The sequence below is a fragment of the Capricornis sumatraensis genome, chromosome 4 (genome assembly GCF_032405125.1).
Source record: "Capricornis sumatraensis isolate serow.1 chromosome 4, serow.2, whole genome shotgun sequence".
NCBI lineage: Eukaryota > Metazoa > Chordata > Mammalia > Artiodactyla > Bovidae > Capricornis > Capricornis sumatraensis.
In genome coordinates, this window is record NC_091072.1 from 128,426,413 (window position 1) to 128,440,840 (window position 14,428).

Genomic DNA, 14,428 nt, shown 5'->3' on the forward strand with positions numbered 1-14,428 from the left:
ACTGAACAGCTTTTTAGAGGCATAAGCCTTGTTGTTGGGCTTCCCTGGTGACTCAGAGGTTAAAGCACCTGCCTGGAATGCGGGAGACCCGGGTTCTATCCCTGGGTTGGGAAGATCCCCTGGAGAAGGAAATGGCAACCCACTCCAGTATTCTTGCCTGGAGAATCCCATGGAGGGAGGAGCCTGGTAGGCTACAGTCCATGGGGTCACAAAGAGTCGGCACGACTGAGCGACTTCACACACACACACAAGCCTTGTTGGGAAGGCTGGTGCTTATCAGTGGGAATAGTCGGAACAAAGGCAAGGATGGGGGAAAGCCAGGGGCACATGCACAGATACTACACAGATCATCGGAAGCCTAAAGGCAAGTGATAAGAGAGAGAAAACCGAGTGCTTTGTTTTAGCTAGATAATCAAGGAATCAATGAGAGTTGTCATGGAGATAGAATAAAATAGCCTGGTAGATGGTTTCCTGAAGTTCTAACAAAGGAGGAAAGTGAAAGCGAAGTCACTCAGTCGTGTCCAACTCTGCAACCCCATGGGCTGTAGTTTACCAGGCTCCTCCATCGATGGGATTCTCCAGGCAAGAATACTGGAGTGGGTTGCCATTTCCTTCTCCAGGAGATCTTCCCGACCCAGGGATTGAACCTGGGTCTCCTGCATTGTAGGCAGACACTTTACCGTCTGAGTCACCAGGGAAGTCCCTAACAATGGAGGAATAGTTGTCACAGATGAGGCAGTGATTCGGGGATTGCGTGTCTAGGAGAAAGTAATACTAGAAGAAATAGAGAACACAAGAGAATATGGGACATTAAGGTCCTGTCCTAATGAGCTTAATTATAAGTATCCCAATACTGTCTGTGCCAGCAGAGTAAGAGTTTAGGAGAAAGGGCCAAGCAATTGTAGGATGTAATCAATGGTAAGGCTAGTGCCCATGCAGGGATAATCTTAGACCCGAGTGCTTCAGACTCAAACATGGTTCAGTGAGGTACCATGATATACGAAAAGTGATCCTCATACACGGACCTTGGTGACTCATGAAGTACAGGGAGACTCATTCTCATCAAGGAAGACATTTCAGTCCCCAGTGAGAGAGACTGAGAGCAAATCTGAACCACAAGGAAAAGGACTGATTTATGCTAAAGGGGGCTTCTCTAGTAGCTCAGCTGGCAAAAAAAATCTGCCTGTAATGCAGGAAGCCCTGGTTTAATTCCTGGATCAGGAAGATCCCTTGGAGATGGGATAGGCTACCCACTCCAGTATTCTTGGGATTCCCTGGTGGCTCAGATGGCAAAGAATCCACCTGCAATGTGGGAGACCTGGGTTTGATCCCCGGGTTGGGAAGATCCCCTGGAGGAGGGCATGGCAACCCACTTCAGTGTTCTTGCCTGGAGAATCCTCATGGACAGAGGAGCCTGGTGGGCTATAGTCCATGGGGTCATAAAGGGTCGAACATGACTGAGAGACTGAGCACAGCACAGCCAGTTCTGCCCCCACTGCTAGTTACCAGTTTCTTAGGGTATGAAGTTGACTTTTAATCCCCATTCTATCACTAGACAAACTGGTATAAAAATTGGGCATCAGAGACTTAGGTGGAAGGATCAGCCTAAGAGTCTTCTGGCTGGAGCTTTGTGGTCTTTCAATGGACGACTGAAATGTTATGCTCTCCACCTCTCTGCTGCTGCTGCTAAGTCGCTTCAGTCGTGTCCGACTCTGTGAGACCCCATAGACGGCAGCCCACCAGGCTCCCCCATCCCTGGGATTCTCCAGGCAAGAACACTGGAGTGGGTTGCCATTTCCTTCTCCAATGCATGAAAGTGAAAAGTGAAAGTGAAGTCATTCAGTAGTGTCCGAACCTCAGCGACCCCATGGACTGCAGCCCACCAGGCTCCTCTGTCCATGCGATTTTCCAGGCAAGAGTACTGGAGTGGCTCCACCTCTCTAGGGATCTGTTGATTTCAAAGCACCCTGACATCAGGCATAAAGAAGTCAAAGGATTACATTACTTCCAGTCCGTGTTTGTTTACAGAGAAGGTAACTGATATCTACTGCCAGCCTGAGTTCTCATTTATTCTAAATATATGTATATGTATTTATTTTTGATGACGCTCTGTTTGGGTTTTTGTTGCTGTGCATGGGCCTTCTCTAGTTGTGGAGGGGGGGATACTCTCTAGTCAAGGTGTGTGACTTCTCGTGGTGGCTTGTCTTGAAGAGCGTGGACTCTGGGTGCATGGCTTCAGTAGCTGTGGCTCCCAGGCTCCAGAGTCCAGGCTTGGCAATTGCGGCTTAGTTGCCCCATGGCATGTGGGATATTCCCAGACTAGGGGTCAAACCGGTGTCCCCTGCAATGCAAGGCAGATTCTTAACCGCTGGACCACTAGGGAAACCCTCATTAATTCTAGAACAATTACAGGTAGCTTGAGTAGGGATGGAAAAATCTGAAACCATCAGTAGGCAGTTGAAATTGCTCGATTAGTTTAAGAGGAGAGCATAAACAAGAGGTTTTAAAATCATGAAGATACAATGTGTGTGTGCTTGGTCATATCCAGCTCTTTGAAACTCCCTGCACTGTCGCTTGCCAGGATCCTCTGTCTGTGTAATTTTTCCAGGCGAGAATACTGGAGCAGGTTGCCATTTCCTCCTCCAGGGGATCTTCCTGACCCAGGGATTGAACCTGAGCCTTTTGCATCTTCTGCATTGGCAGGCAGATTCTTTACCACTGCACTACCTGGGAGGCCCCTAAATAGATACCATGGTTGCAAGTTTTTGTTTTTTTTTTTAAGTGAAATTGTTGAAGGAAATAGGAAAGGGAAAAAGCAAACAGAGGGAAGATCCAAGGACTGACACAAAGGGATCCTCTGAAGGTGGAGAAAAAGAGGAAGGGGAGCTGGACCAGAATTTGGAGGGAAGGAGGGCAGGAGAGAATGACAGATGTCACACAGAAACAGAGAAGGAATAAAACCATCAGATGGTCTACCAGGAGGTCGTTGTGACCCCTAAAAGCAAGCATGACTTATGCATGAGTGAACAAATCATACCACAGTGGATGTAACATGAGTGAGCAGTAAGGAAATGAAAGCAATATAGTTTTTTCCCCTCAAAGGTTCTTGCTGTGGAAGGAAGGAGGGAAAGAAAGGCAGGGAAGGAACTCTGAGCACAGAAACTCAGAGTTGAGAGACGTTTTTCTTTTTGATTTTCAAATCTTTGAAGTGTTGTCTTTGAAAAGAATTTTCTCTAATCTTCAGTGTCTTATTGCTTCTGTTTTAGGCCGTGGGATTAGAGTCAGAGGGTCCTGGATTCAGTTTATGCTGCTGTGTACTAGCTTTATCTTTTCCGTGGAGCATAAGGTGTATGATTTTGACATGTTACTTAATCTTACTTATTTCACATGCAGATGAACATTACGCTTTGTTTACTTTGTGATTCTTCTTCCCAGGAGAAGGTCTGATTAAATCAGTTGTCATCATTCAATGAAGCACAACACTTCTGCAGAGAACAGTTCACCAAGACGTTCTCAGAGGTGCTGCTAATCTATGTGCACAAGGTTGTTACAAGATAAATGATTATGAGTCTAGAATAGTAATACTGCCTTATACATGCATTTTTCTTTAAATACTTACAAAGAATTTTTACAGGCATTTTTCTAATTAAATTTGCATAACACACTCTCTGAAAGCAGAAAGAGTGAAGTAGCTAAAAAAATAGAAGGAAAAGCTAGATAATGAGGCCAAATAAAAATTGCCAAGTAGCAAAATAAATTGATTCTCACCTTGAATTTGTCATGGAACCTATAAGCTATAGAACCAGTTCTTTTGTCTAAGCACAATACCAAAGGGAATATTTCTTTTGTTGACTCCAATATATATTGTGAAGAGTTGAGCCAAAAGACATACAAATATTTTATTTAAACAATATGAGAATCAGGATTTAGTAAGGGCTGCCCAGGTACTTTGGACTAATTCTCCTACTGAAAACAAATAGAAAAGCTGGGGAATTGTAATAGAACTAAAGACGCCAAAATGCTATCAAGTCAGTCAAGCATTGTGTTTCCAAGATCCAGAAGAATGAAAAAGACCCAGAAAGATAACTAATCTGTAAAGTCAGATTTGCCCTAAATTTGTCAGGTTATTTTAGGAAGAATTGGTTGAGAGAATAAACAGAGATTTTACAGATTTATGGATACAGAGGACAAAAGTTGGAGTTCAAGGCCCAACAAAGAGAGTAACTACTAACATCTCCCTCCAGATTCTTGTTGGAAGCTTGAAAGTCCAACCTGGGGGTAAGAATTGACCAGACAGAGACGGGCCTTCACTGAAACAGAAACCCAGCTCCAAACTGTCCTAAGTCCTAACTGAATTAAGTTAATAGGGACTTTCTGTGTCCCCAGCCATCAGTTAGATGTTCTCTAAAGGAATATATCATCTTAGGTCTAAATTAGATCTATAATTTTTTTCATAAACTATAATTGTTAATCAAGAGTACTCAGAAATATGAGGAAACAAGACAGGTGCCTAACACTAAGAAATAATAGATAAAAGGGACTTACACTACTCAATAGGAAAAGATATATATGGTTGTTAGTTATTTGCTGACTTGTGTCTGACTCTTTTGTGACCCTATGGACTGTAGGCCACCAGGCTCCTCCATCCATGGGGTTTCCCAAGCAAGAATACTGGAGTGGGTTGCCGTTTCCTTCCCTGGTGGTTCAGACAGTAAAGAGTCTGTCTGCAATGCAGGAGAGTTGGGTTCAATCCCTGGGTCAGGAAGATCGTCTGGTGAAAGGAATGGCTACCCACTCCAGTATTCTTGTCTGGAGGATCCCATGAACAGAGGAGCCTGGCGGGCTATAGTCCATTGGGTCACAAAGAGGTGGACACAACAGAATGACTAACACTTTCACTTTTTCTTTCTCCAATACACACACACACATACACACATATAGATATAATCTAGTAAAAAAAAAGGAGGGGTGGGCAAAAGACCTGAATAAACATTTTCCCAAAGAAGACATACAGATGACCAATAGGTATGTGAAAACATGCTCAACATCACTAATCCATCGGAGAAATACAAATCAAAACCACAATGAAATATCACTTCACACCTGGAGATGGTTTTCATCAAAAAGACAAGCAATAACAAGTGTTAGTGAAGATGCTGGGGAAAGGGAATCCTTTCACACTGTTGGTAGGAATGTAAAATAGAGTCAAAATCTGCAGAAACTAATGATGAATCTTCACTGTGTGTAATTTTTATAAGTAGGAAAAAATCAGTGAGGATAAAAATAACACGATTATTGCTGATACTTTAATTGAGACATATAAAACCCTATACTCAACAAATTCAGAATATGCACTTTTTTTCAAAAGCAATAAAAAAACTTTACAAAAATGGACCATATGCTTGCCATGAGGTAATAAAATTTCAAATAAATTATTCAAAGTATGAACTCTGGCCACAGAGGGATTTAATTAAAACTTACTAACAAAAAATAACTTGAAAATCTTTATATGTTCGGAAATTAAGCAACAGCTATCTAAAAAAACTATGTAAATTCAAAAATACATATTTAAATAAATGATAATGAAAATACTGAATAGTAACATTTATGGAGTAAAGTTCTGCCTATATTAGAAAATAAAAATATGATGTAATTGTCTAACTATCCATCTCAAGTATTCACAGAAATAATAGAAAACTGAACCCAAAGCAAATTTTAAAATGTATAATAAAGAATATCAAAAGCCAGTGATTGGTTCTTTAAAAAGACTGAGCAAATTAATGAGGGGAAAAATATATAGACGAGCCAAATAACCAGTGTTAGTAACAAAAAGGAGATAATATCATGGATTCCGCCAACATCAAAGAGACTATAGGAAAACATAGCTTACCAGAAATCAATGAAGAAGAAATAGAAAATATAATCAGCCCTATAACTATTACTACCCAGTAAGTAAAGTCCAGAATCAGAATATTTCATGAATAAATTCTATACAGGACATAAGGAACTCATAATGCCAATCCTGAGCAATGGAAAAAGAGAAAACATTTACCAACTTGTGTTAAGAGACCAACAAAATCTTTCTTTTCTTTTTTTGGACAAGGTAATGGCTATGATTCCCTGTGTTGTACAATGTACAATGCTTACTTATTTTATACATAGTAGTTTTTATCTTTTAACCCCTCTTCCCCACTGGTAACCATTAGTTTGTTTTCTAAATCAGTGAGTCTGTTTCTGTTTTGCTACATACATTCATTTGTATTATTGTTTTAGATTCCACATATAGGTAATACTGTATCCCAACTCAGGGATCAAACCCAGGTCTCCTGCATTGCACACAGACTTCTGCATTGCAGGTAGATTCTTTACTGACTGAGCTATGAGGGAAGCTCATTTATGGCTGAGTAATATTCTATTGTGTGTGTGTGTGTGTGTTTCTCTCCCTCCCTCTCTCTCTCTCTCTCTCTCTCTCTCTATATATATATATATATATATATATATATATATATATATATATATAAAACACATCTTCTTTATCCATTCTTGGACACTTGAGTTACTTCCATATATTGGCTATTGTAAATAGTACTGCTGGGAATATTGGGATGCATGTATTCTTACAAATCAGTGTTTTCATCTTTTCCAGATACATACCCAGGAGTGGAATTGCTGGATCATCTGATAGTTCTATTTTTAGTTTTTTGAGAACCCTCCATATGGGTTTCCACAGTGACTGAACCAATTTACATTCTCCACCAACAGTGTACAGATGTTCCCTTCCCCCCCACATCCTTCCCAACATTTGTTATCTGTAAACTTTTTAATGATAGTCATTCTTATAGATGTAATACAATAGCTCATTGTTGATTTGATTTGCGTCTCTCTAGTAATTAGCAATATTGAGCATCTTTTCATGTACCTGTTAGCCATCTGTATGTATTCTTTGGAAAAATATCTATTCAGGTCTTCTGCCCATTTTTACTGGGTTATTTGTTTTTTGATTTTGAGTTGTATGAGCTGTTTATATATTTTTGTATATTAACATTTTGTTCGTTGTCATTTGCGAATATTTTCTCCCATTCTATAGGCTATATTTTCGTTTTGTTTATGGTTTCTTTTGCTGAGTAAAAGTTTAAAGTTTCATTAAGTTCCATTTGTTTATTTTTGCTTTTATTTCAGAGACCAGCATAACCTTCATACCAAAACCTGACAAGACTATTACCAGAAAGGAAGATTGCAGGTAATCCATTCTTTCCAGATTGATCCCTACAGTCAGTGCAACCGCAAACAAAATCTAAGCTGGTATTTTTAAAATTGACAAAGTGAAAGTGAAAGTCGTTCAGTTGTGTCCAACTCTTTGTGACTCCCTGGACTATATAGTCCATGGGATTCTCCAGGCCAGAATACTGGAGTGGGGAGCCTTTCTCTTCTCCAGGGGATCTTCCCAACCCAGGGATCGAACCCAGGTCTCCCGCATTGCAGGTGGATTCTTTACCAGCTGAGCCACAAAGGAAACCCATAATTGACAAGATTATTCTAAAAATTCACATGGAAATCAAAGAATCTAGAATGGTCATGATACTATTAAATTTTTTTGAAAGACCTGTATACAATACTGGGGCTTCGCTAGTGGCTCAGTGGTAAAGAATCTGCCTGCCAATGCAGGAGATGAGGGAAGAGCCCCTGGAGAAGGAAATGGTAACCCACTCCAGTATGAAATCCCATGGACAGAAGAGCCTAGTAGGCTACAGTCCATGGGGTCTCAAAGAGTAGGACACAACTTAGCGACTAAAACAACAACACAAAGTCTGCTACAAAGTTACCTTAATGAAGACAGTGGGGTAATGGCACAAGGATAGACAAATATACTCTACTCATAAAATGCATCTTTCAGAGAGTGAAAATATAAATTATAATCTGAGAGAATATATTTGCAATACATAAATCCAGCCAAGAAATTTGATCTGGAATAAAGAGCGCCTATGAATCCAAAAAAGAAAAAGAAAAACACACATACTCTTACATACAAATAGAAGGAAGAAACTCCTGAAATATCCTGTTCAGTTCAGTTCATTCGCTCAGTTGTGTCCAACTCTTTGTGACCCCATGTACTGTAGCACACCTGGCCTCCCTGTCCATCACCAACTCCCAGAGCTTGTTCAAATTCATGTCCATCGAGTCAGTCATATCACCCAAGGAAATATTTTGTAATTAATCTAACTATTGACATTGTTGTTGTTTAGTCCTTAAGGCATGTCTGACTCTTTTGTGATCCCTTGGACTGTAGCCCAGCAAACTCCTCTGTCCATGGGATTCTCCAGGCAAGAATACTGGAGTGGGCTGCCATTTCCTTCTCCAGGGGATCTTCCTGACCCTGGGAGTAAACCGTCATCTCCTGCATTGGCAGGTGGATTCTTTACCACGAAGCCACCAAGGAAACCCATGTAGTGCATACTGAGAGTGTATTCTACTCCTTGGCCTGGGCTCACAGCCCTCTCTGATCTGGTCTCCACTATGCATCTGACTCTACCTAGCACTGCACACTCAGGTCATCTCTCTGCCTCAGCCATTAGTATGCCTACACCATGCCTATCCCAGATTTGGATGCTCGCAGAAAAAGTACATTCAATACTGTCAAGTCACAACAAATAATTAATATGTCTCTGTTGAGTGAATGCATGCATGAAAGAATAAAATAATATCTTCCTTCCTGTTCTCTGCTTTTCAAAATCCTATCTATCCTTTGAGGTCCATACATAGTGCATATCCCGTCTCTTCTGTGAAGGTTTCCTACTAATTCTCTGAGTTCTTCTAGCTCTTAACAGAACTATCCTTTGATTTGTATCACATTCTGTAATGCATTAATTTATTTTCATATTCACAGATACTATTGTCCCATCAAAAGAATAAATTCCAGAAGAGCAAGGAACATATCTGTCATCCATTTATATTATAAAGTATCTGTCCAACTGTCTTATAACCAGTGATGCTCAATATTTTTCAGGGAAAGAATTGTAATGATGAAAAATGCAGCCCCTAAATTCAAATAGATCTGAACTCTGGCCTTGGTTTTGCTGTGTGACTCTGGGCAGTTACCTGACCGCTCTGTCGGTTTCCTCATCTGTGAAAGATGGAAAATAACACATCTTGTCCGACTCTTTGTGATCTCATGGACTGTAGCCCTGCCAGGCTCCTCTGTCCATGGGATTTTCCTGGCAAGAATACTAGAGTGGGTTACCATTTCCTCCTCCAGGGGATCTTCCCCACCTAGGGATCAAACCTACATCTCCTGAGTCTCCTTCATTGGCAGGCAGATTCTTTACCACTGTGCCACCTGGTAAGCCTATAATATACATCACACAAATAGGAAATACATGTTAAATGATTGCTGCGATTCATGGGGTCACAAGGAGTCGGACATGACTGAGCGACTGAACTGAACTGAGCTGAGCAGTAGTAGTAGTATTCAGTATTAAATATGGCTCTGACTTGTAAAAGCATTCACTCTGAAAATTAAGAGAGACAAACATGAACACAGAACAGTAACCATAAAACTAAGGATAATAGAACAGTCAAAGAAAATTTCCAGCATGTAAAAATGTCCAGCTTGTCTCTCTTCTCCTGCAGACTAATCCACACGTGGCCAAAGGTCTTCAGGGAGTTCTGTTTCCTAACACTGCAGGAATTTTCTCATTCCATCTCAGATGTCTGCTTTCTCCCCTCTTTCTTATATACAGGGTCTCAAACAAATGACACAGGATAGCTTCAAGCACAGTATTATCCACCCCAGTAATTTCTTTTCTGGACGTAGTGAAGGTCAGAAGTGTCCTTCTCTTGCAAAAGACATAATGCAAACCTCAGGGTTCTTCTATCCTCAGGATCCTCTCCGTTTCTCCTGTCTCATTAGCACAGGAGGAGAAAAGCTGCTACACAACCTACATTTAATTTACTGATTTACATTTGTCTATACTTCAAATTAAATGGTTAGATAGTATCACCGACTCAAGAGCAAACTCTGAGAGATAGAGGACAGAGGAGCCTGGCATGCTACAGTCCACGGGGTCACAAAGAATCGGACACAACTTTGCAACTGAATGACAACAAAGATACTTCTCAAAAATTATTCTCCTGGCAATAATGAAAGCATCTTCATTTATGTATCTAGTATTCTCACAGGATTTCTCAAGAGTAACTGATCCATCCTTAGTAAACTGTACCCCTTATTGCCACCTATTGCCATCATTATCATCAATGATGAATAATGCTGAAAGTAGCTACCACAGATAAAATTTGTTATGTGTGCCCTAACCAAGGAGGAAGGGGTGAGTCAGAATTGAGGCCCCTTCTTGCCTGGATGTGCTTCCACACTGAGTTGGGAGAGGCTCCATTCAGTCTTATATTTGTGCCTAACACCATGGGCAGAGCCCATATTCAGGTTTCTAATAACTCTCTTTCATACTCCTTTAATCCATGGCTACTCACACTTGTTCCCAAGGGGCACTAGTGTTCCAAGCTATAGAGAGCAAGCGTTTGACTGTAATATTGAATGATTGCCTTTACCCTGTTTGCAAAGGAAAAATGTTAATAGATCACATGTTCTCAATTCAAATTTTTTCTCCAATCATTTTTTACAAGTCCTTGTCTCCAGACACCACTTTCCTGCTTAAGGTTGCCAGTAGATGAGAGAAGAAAATGAAATTGCAAATTCCTATGAAGAGGAAATCTCAAAATCAATCATTTGGTCTTGGCTGAACACTTTGCTGGGTGATATATTTTATTTTAAGATGTGTGAGCTGGTAGTTGTGAGTTTATATGGTATCCAAATAATATAGGTGCATTTCTTTTTGCTAGGAAATATGTATATAAAACTAGGGTGTAGAGGAAGTAAAAATGTATTGATCTGTATTTTTGAAAATATTTAACAAAGAAAATGTTCTGCAAATAAGAGCGTATGTTCTGGATCTCTGCCCTTCTGAACAAGTCTGAGATGCCCTGTCTCAGAATAGATATTTTATTCCTCCAAAGAAAGTGGATAGAAATGATTCATGGATAAAGGCTGAGCCTCAGTATATGTACTTATTTATTTTACGTGTAATTACATGTATCTATGTAGTTATTTATGAACTGTTGCTGAAACTGATATGAATGTTTGAGGATTCAAGCTATTGTTTGACATTTAGTATCGCGTAAACAAATCTGAGTTCTTACTGTTGTTTGGCAATAGAATTTTGTGATTGGGAAGGGCCATGAAGGTATTCAGAGCAAGATATCTGAAACTTGAAACTCCCAATAACTGGCCCTCTGTCCTTTCCTGTGAACACCTCCAGCAGGACCTTCACGTGACCCTGACTTCAAGGTGAAATAATAGCATCTCTGTTCAAGGCTGTGTTATTACATGTGGATTTGTGTGAAGGATATGAAGCAATACAGCACATTTTTAGACTAGCAAAATGCTTTACAATAGGAATTTGTACTATAATATGAGTGCAAATGTGAAAGTGTATCCCTATATATACAAATTCTTTGAATCATAGCTAGTGGAGCAAAATCATGTTTTAAATTGTAATCTTCAATTACATGATACTCAATTTGGAAATTTCCATCCATGGTCTGAGAGGGGAAGAAAATTCTCTTTATATATACTACCTTCATTCGCACAAGACATTTTATTTATATTACTGATTTAATCAAAATCTCCTACTGTGCAAATGTTCTCCATATGGGGAAACAGAAGACCAGAGTGCATAAAGCCAGCTCTTTGTGTCTTTCAACTTTTAAAAAATTATGGACATATAATGTTTTGCCTATTTGTTTTTAGATTACAGAATATGTATTTTTTTTAATCAAGGTAAAAGCTTACAATATAAAACTCAGTTATTATCATCTTATTTTGTCCTATATATACTCTTTCAATTTCTCATGCAAAATTCTGATGTCTTCCCAATAGAGGATATGGCCAAAGAGAAATGACACAGAGTCTGGACGATGGGAGAGAGTGATCTGAGACCATAGCAAAGAGAAAGATCAGGACTGAGCTGGTTCAGGGGCAGAGAAGTAGTTACGCAGTTTCCTTGGAAGGAGTTCGGAAGCTATTGGACAGTAATTACAGCAGAGACACAGGGAGTAGAGTGAAGGGGATTTTGTAAGAAATGGGTGTGAGACCAAATCCTGGCTCAGCCATCCAGTGGCCGTATAACCTTGGAAGAGATTTTCATCTCTCTGGACTGCCACTTCCTCCCATGGGGAGACTCCCATCTTCCAGAGCTGTAGTGAAAGGACCTGTGTGAGGCCGGTGAACCTCATAAACAGTGTTTTTGCTTTTCCCTTCCAGCTCTAACTTGACTCTCTCCTTCCTGAATTAGAGACAGCCACGATGATGATGTTATCAGTGTAAGGGGTCTTCTGGTGTTCTTGTTCAGTTGCCCAGTCGTGTCCGACTCTACGACTCCATGGACTGCAGCACGTCAGGCTTCCCTGTCCTTCGCTGTCTCCCAAGTTCATGTCCACTGCATCGGTGATGCCATCCAGCCATCTCATCCTCTGACACCCTCTTCTCTCTTCGCCCTCAATCTTTCCCAACATCAGGGACTTTCCCAGTGAGTCAGCTGTTCACATCAGGTGACCGAATCTTCAGTATCTGTCCCTCCAATGAATGCAGAGCCTACACATCCCCAGATGACCCTCCCTTTTCACTACAGAGAATTTCAAAATTTATAGAAAAAATAAACAAAATGTATAACAAACCTCCGTGTACCCATTACCCAGCTTCAACAATTACAAGTCATTGCCATCTTTTTCATTCACAACTCCATCCACTCCCTACTTTCTGCATTATTTTGAAGCAAATCTAGACATCATATCATTTTATCTACAATGTTTCAGGATGTATCTCTAAACAAGGAATCTTTTTTTAAAAACACAGTCATAATACCATTGTTGGTTGTTTTGTTGCTAAGTCGTGTCTGACTCTTTAGCAACCCCATGGACTGTAGCCCACCAGGCTCCTCTACCCATGGGATTCCCCAGGCAAGTATACTGGAATGGGTTGCCATTTTTCTTCTCTACATAATACCATAATGCACCTTAAATATTTAACAGTTAGTCCTTAATATTATTAAGTATCCAGTGTACTTAAATTTCCAATGTCTTTTGCATTTTTTAGTTTGCTTGAATTCAGATATAAGTTATATCCACAAATTACACAGGTTGCCTTTTAAATATCTTGATCTATTAGCTAACGTGCTCTTCTGTTCTCTATATTTTATGTAAATTAGAAGATTCATCAGATTCATGTTGATTTTGTTATTGTTGTTGCTACTGTTATTGCCTATGTCAGATAAGTTATATCACTTGAACACACCATGTGATATTGCCTTTGATGATGTAATTTTTCCAACTGATGAACAACTTTTGGAAAAGGTCAATAATGCATAGTTACTTTCTGGAAAATATCAAACTGTACAAAAATATTTTTCACTTATATATAACACAGAGTTGGGCTTTAGACTCAGATAATTATAAATTAGTTTTCATCTCATGAATGTCTAGCAAGTCGGATGGTACATGGGAAAATTCTTTACCAAGGAGGATTATCTGCCACGTTGCAGAAAGTCTAACACTTCTGGATCCTGTCCACTAAATGCCAGTAGCAACCCACCAAATCTTTATGACTACTACTAATGTCCCTTCATGGGATTTCCTGGTGGGTCAGACGGCAAAGAATCTGCCTGTGATGTGTGAGACCCAGGTTCAGTCCCTGGAAGATCCTCTGGAGAAGGGAATGGCTACCCACTCCAGTATTCTTGCCTGGAGAATTCCATGGACAGAGGAGCCTGAACAATGTCCCCTCACATTCACAAAATTCCCTGTGATTCACTTCATCTCCTGTTGAAAACTATTGGCTTAGTTTGAGAAGCAGCAAAAAAGGAAACTTATTTTAATTGCATGTATGCTCTAGCTTGGGAAGTAGATAAAGAAAACGTCTTGTGTGGGGAATAACTATTGAAACCTTCACAATATTAAAGCTTTTCAACATTTTTCTCCATTGGCAGATTTTTGTTTCTCCAAACAATATTGGAAAATGTGAATAGGTTTTCTGATAAAACAAATGATATCATAATGACATCATGGGAATATATGTAGTTCAAGTACAAAATTGTTTAATAGCTAGGAAATCATCCACATAGGAAGGTGTAAGGAAACTGGGATGGTGGCAAAAAGTAATAAATGCATTTTAATTCTTTTCTGAACATAAATATAAATTTATAAATCTCTTTGTGTTGATATAATTGGCCTATAAGTCTAATAAGGAATTTCCCTTCATCTCTGAGATGAAGAAAATATAGTCAAATGTTTGCTCTCCTCAAGTTTACTTGTATCATTATGTGATATACTTCTTGCCTTTTTCTTTTATTAAAACAGTTACTTT